Raw genomic sequence first — 6,000 nt, forward strand, 5'->3', positions numbered from 1 at the left:
CCATCATTGCCTGTGGCAGGTTGTGCTTTCTCAGCTTCCGCAGGAAGTACATGTTCTGTTGTGCCTTTTTTACAGTGGTTTTACTGTGGCCCCTCGTTTAAGGTCCTTGGAGATGATGGTTCCCAGGAACTTAAAAAAACTCCACAGATGTGACTGTGGTGTTGTTGATGGTGAGTGGGGTGAGGGGAGTTTTTATTTTGGTGGGAGAAGAAACATGAAGAAAAGAGTTTCAGATTGTAGCTCTTATTTCAATACTATTGTGAGAATTTTGCCTCATTCAGAGCAGATTATCTGCAAACCTACAACCATATTAAAATATTACATTTTACCGGATCAACCAACTGCAACATAGGTTAGAGAGAAAATTAAGTGGCTAATTCCAAAAATTATGATTGGGGAGTGTTGTAGATCAGAACAATCCAGGAGTGCAGTTTCATGGTTCCTTGGAGTCTTATGGCACATGGCCTTCATCGGTCAGAGTATTGAGTATAGAGGTTGGGTGGTCACTCAGTTGTATAAGATGTTGGCAAGACCGCATTTAGAGTATTGTGTGCAGTTCTGGGCACTATGTTGTAGAAAGGACATTATCCTGGAAAGGGTACAGAGAGGATTTACGAGGATGTTGCCAGGACTAGAGAGTCTGTGATATAGGGAGAGGTTATGTAGGCTGGGACTCTATTCCTTGGAGCGCAAAAGGATTGAGGGATATAACATCATGAAAGGACTAGATCGGGGAGATGCACAATCTCTTGCCCAGAGTAGGTGGTTTGAGGACCAGAGGACTTAGTTTAAGGTGAAGGGGAAAAGATTTAATAGGAATCTGAGGGGTAACTCTTTCACTCAAAGGGTGGTGGGTGTATGGAGCAAGCTGCCAGAGGAGGTAGTTGAGGCTGGGACTATCCCAACATTTAAGAATCAGTTCAACAGGTACTTGGATAGGACAGGTTTGGAGGGATAAGGGCCAAATGCAGGCAAGTGGGACGAGTGTAGCTGGGACTTGTTGGCCGGTGTGGGCAAATTGGGCCGAAGGGCCTGTTTCTACTCTGTTGAATGGCATTACTGGCTGAGGGAAATTTTCTATCGCAGTGTTTTAGCTGTCCATTGGGAAAAATCAATTCCTTGTGTGCTCAAACAGTAGCTGAACCCCAGGTTTACCCCATCTCCAGATGACCTGCTTTCTAATCCACGTTCTTCCCACTAGAGAGGATATCCTGCCGAATCCCACAGCCATTGAACTAAACTTCCAGGAGATAAATACACAATGACTTCTAACTTAAAATAAGGTATTAAAATAACGTCCACAATTTATTGAAGAATTTGAGAAGTTTTGAGAGTGATGAATTCGGTCATCCACAGAAGGAGAGTTTTGCTTTAGCTTAGTTTAGAGATACAAAGCGGAAACAGGCCGTTCTTCCCAACGAGTCCACACCGACCAGCGATCCCCGTACATTAACATTACCCTACATACACTGGGGAAAATATACACACACACCAAGCCAAGTAACCTACATACCTGTACGTCTTTGGAGTGTGGGAAGAAACCGAAGATCTCGGAGAAAAGATGTACAGGTATGTAGCATAATTGACTTGGTAAAGGTAAAAATTGTCCCGGTGTGTGCGGGATCACTTGTCGGCGCGGAACCGGAGGGCCGAAGAGCCTGTTTCCGCGCTGTATCTCTAAAACTAAAAAACGCACGCGGTCACGGGGAGACGGTACAAACTCGGTACACACAGCCGGTGATTGCAGGAGTGATCACAGAAAATTTCTACCAGGAACTCACTGCATTTAATGGAAAGATCTTCAATGGGTTAGCTTGCCCAAAAGGGAAAGAGGAAGAAAGAATGGCTGGGAGATTATGTCTTAATTCTTCCAAGAGTGGGATTGATAGTATCCATGGACACTCCTGGCAACTTGCTCACTTAAGGGATGTGTTATTTCTAAAAACGGGGGAAGAAAGGGAAAATGATTACTGAAAGATAATTAAAAAATGAAAATTACCAAAGGCTACAATGTTAGTACCATTAATAATTTCCAATTGACAGCATTCAACATCAACTCCAATCCATTTTCCAAGTTCTCTTCTCTTGTTCTTGGTAGCACAGCAAATTTCCTAACATTATTCAAATAATTATTTCAAGTCCTTTCTGTTTATACACATATCTGTGAATTTGTTGAGGCGTGGAATGTTCTGTTAATAATAAATGCAGATAATTGTCCTGCATGCATTAGATTATATTTTAAGATATGAAATTCTGCAAAAAACAGCTCAGATAAGCGGCTGATATATGATGCATATCCACCAAACACTGACTTCCCCAAAATACACTTGAGTTATATTTTAAGCTTCCAAATTTCTCCAGCTATGGCTGCAAGCCTGCACACTGCATGGCTACTAAAATAGCCAGTATGAACCTTCTCTCCCATTAAGTTCAGCTTTAAATCACAAAGGAGGCAAAGCATTATTAGGATTTAATAACTTTTTCTACAACCTTCGGCAATTCGCTTGTACTAACTTAGTTGACCTGAGGTCAGCCCAGCACGCAGATACCAAGGCAGTAAAGGGAAGGAATCCTAAACATTTACCCAAGAGCACGTCTAATTTATACGGCTAAACGGATCGGCCCGCTGCGTTGAATCAGAGGTCGTCCAGCACATACATACTGACAACAAACATTTCCACCCAGGCCTCACATTCAATACAAGTTCAGCATCATCTTTAATGGAGCTCCACAACGTACTGTTGACTTTGGCTTGGTAACATGTCAGCGTTTGAAATAAACAAGAGCTTGAATTGTGAGATTGGATGACATCATGGTCCAAGATGCAGACAGCAAATTAAACGTCGACTGCATCCCTGAAATTACTGTGTGGGTCACTCAGACTCCCTGGGAGAGAGGTTCAGACAAACCATGCCTTGGAACATTTTGTGTATGATAAGAAAAACAACTGGATTAATCAATTTTAACAAATTGCAGTAGATTAATTGATCTTCTCAAAAATATGTTATTTGGAAATAAGTTATGTTCAGCCACGTCCATACATGGTTAATCAGTCAGATCAGTGACACCGCACCATTTCCCCCAATAAACACTGTGGCAAACTTTGCATCCACTGATCGTCATTCTTGGAGTCTTATGGAGCAGGAATGTCCCAGAAAGCTCCAAAGAATTGATTGGGGAGGAACTCCATAGGCTCATTCTCATCCTAAGACACATACACAGTAAACCAGCAACACTAGGGCACCTGACCAAATTATAGCTGATCATAAGAAAACTCAAGACAGGAGCAGGTCAGCCATTGAGTTCCTGAACATGCTCCACCATTCAATAAGATTATGGTCAATCTGATCTTGGCTTCATTTCCACTCTTGTATCTGTTTCCCTTTGCATGTCACATTCCTACAGAATGGATATCCATCAATTTACCAACCTCATCAGTCTGAAATGTTCAATCTGAAAGTTTGTTCCATGGGTCCAGATCAACGTACTAGGGAAAACAATCTCCCAGCAACATCTCTCAGAAGTTCCCTCTGAATATTACATGCCTTATATTTTATTGAAGATCACCTCTCATTCTTTTCAATTCCAATGAGGAAAAGATCCTTCCGGGTTTATTTCTAAGGATCTACTGGCTGAAGGAAGGCAAGATTGACCAACGTGGCCCAGAAGTTTTCTTCTGGCAGAAACATCACCCCCATCCCTGGATCCCACCCTCATCAACACATGTGCCCATGTCATTACAGCTGTCCACCATTATTTTTCAAGCATCTCTGTCCGGGTCCTCTCTGCCCTTCAACCTGTAATATTTTTTTTATCCACTGCTCCACCTTGCACCATGCTTTTTTCTGCACCTGCCTATGCAGCATATTTCTTTCCTTGCCCTCCCCAAGCTGTGGTTCGCTATTGTGGGGCTCCAGCTTCTCAGCCAACAACTGACAAAGACTATAATTTAAAAGGATATTCTGCAGTAATATTTCGCAGGAGTTGATGGGAACATTACATTTCCATCAACTGCATAGCTGCTTGCTCCCCTGTAAACCCTGCTGTCACACTATATGCATTAGGGCCTCCAACTTCATCCCCGTCTCCTTTGGCCTAGTTCACGTTTAAGCTCTCTCATAACAATCTGGTTTGTATATCTATTATTTCCAAGCAATCTATCAGCCTCACTCTACCTCCTTGATCTTCTTATCCCAGCTGCTTTCGAGTTCAGCTTCTACTTAGTTTTGCTGCTTCATTCAGGAATTGTCTTGCGTGCAGCCGGCAGGGGGTCCTGATTTACCACTCAGGAATATCCACCCACAGCACGGAGGATGCTGAGCAACAGAGCAGTAATTTCAGATATGACCTGCGTCTGGGACCAGCGGGAGGGACACCAGTGACAGCAAAAGCAACCGCCTGTGTCGGATCCCATGGTGCAGTAAGTAAACCATTGCACTGTAAACTTCAATCTCAGACTTGCCACCCTGGGGGTATTAAAACATGGACATAGCTGTGCGCACACTGTGAATAGCTGGTTACACTATTTCACAGGAAAATACTGGCCTGCTGGAGTTATAAAATCAAAATGTTTGTGATTATCTACTGATGCGTTTTAATGGTTTAGGTAATGAGCAACATGTCCATGGTTCACAAACATCAGTGGGGGGGGGGATGATTATTAGGCCTTAGAGCTCATCCACAAGAGAGATCATGTCAACATCACAGCTCAATGTAACAGACAACACTGTATTGAATGATCTCATCCTGAAACTTCAGTGCATCTAGCATCTACAGCCTTTGAGAATGAGTGCACCATTGGCAAATTTAAATAAAAATTCAGAGTTTGCAGCACAGTGGTAGAGTTGCTGCCTTACAGCGCCAGAGACCCAGGTTTGATTCTGACTACGGGTGCTGCTTGTATAGAGTTTGTACGTTCTCTCTGTGGCCACATGAGTTTTCTTTGAGTGCTCCATCCCACATTCTAAAGACGTGCAAGTTTGTAGGTGTTACAGGGGAACAGGTTCAAGGATCTGACTAGCATAACATAATCATCTGTTTAGTTAAAAATCAGTTTTATTGGCTTGAGGGAACAAAAACAATACTTGTCTCATGAACACATCAGATTTATTGGCAAGCGAGCGAACACAAAGAATATTTGTCTTGGTATTTAAGAAGGAACTGCAGATGCTGGAAAATCGAAGGTACATAAAAATGCTGGAGAAACTCAGCGGGTGCAGCAGCATCTATGGAGCGAAGGAGATAGGCAACGTTTCGGGCCGAAACCCTTCTTCAGACTGATAGGGGGTGGGGGGGAGGCGGGGAGAAGAAAGGAAAAAGGAGGAGGAGGAGCCCGAGGGCTGAGGTAGGAAGGGGAGGAGACAGCAAGGGTTAACAGAATTGTGAGAATTCAATGTTCATACTTGTCTTGGTATGCGTGGGGTCCGTATTACAGCAGCACATATCTCTCTCTCTCTCTCTCTCTCTCTCTCTCTCTCTCTCTCTCTCTCTGCCTCTGTCTGCGACGCTGATCGGGACTCGGGTAATGAGCAACATCTCCACACACATTGCTACAGACTTGGTGTGCAAAGCAATACACACAGCGCTGCTGGTTTGGCGCGCAAAGGTTTAAACAGCGCTGTCAGTTTAGTGTGTGGGAATTTAAACAAAGAGCTGTCGGCTGCAGCACCATGGATTCTAAATATAGCACCACCAGCCACGGCGCTATGGGTCACAGACTGTTTGTGCAAAATTCTCATATACAGTAGGTTAAATGACTTCTGTAAATAGTCCCTAGAGTCTAGGATAATGTATAGGATAATAGTCGGTGTGGATTCGGTGGGCCGAAGGGTCTGTTTCCACGCTGTATCTCTAGAACAAAAAAAACCCCAAATCTATGCATTGAATAGAATTGAATGATACAGCGTAGAAAGAAACACTTTGGCCCATCGAGTCCACGTCATCCATCGATCACACGTTCACACTAGTTGTATGGTATCCCACTTTCTCATCCACTCCCTA

General features: G+C 43.4%; 1 protein-coding gene across 2 annotated transcripts in view; it reads right to left on the reverse strand.

Annotated features, from left to right (window-relative positions):
• The window catches only part of LOC116987846 (myosin-16-like), a 157,065-nt gene that overhangs the window by 127,001 nt on the left and 24,064 nt on the right, over positions 1-6,000 (reverse strand). The gene's annotated exons all lie outside the window — the stretch shown is intronic.

This window comes from Amblyraja radiata, chromosome 26, assembly GCF_010909765.2.
Source record: "Amblyraja radiata isolate CabotCenter1 chromosome 26, sAmbRad1.1.pri, whole genome shotgun sequence".
Lineage (NCBI taxonomy): Eukaryota > Metazoa > Chordata > Chondrichthyes > Rajiformes > Rajidae > Amblyraja > Amblyraja radiata.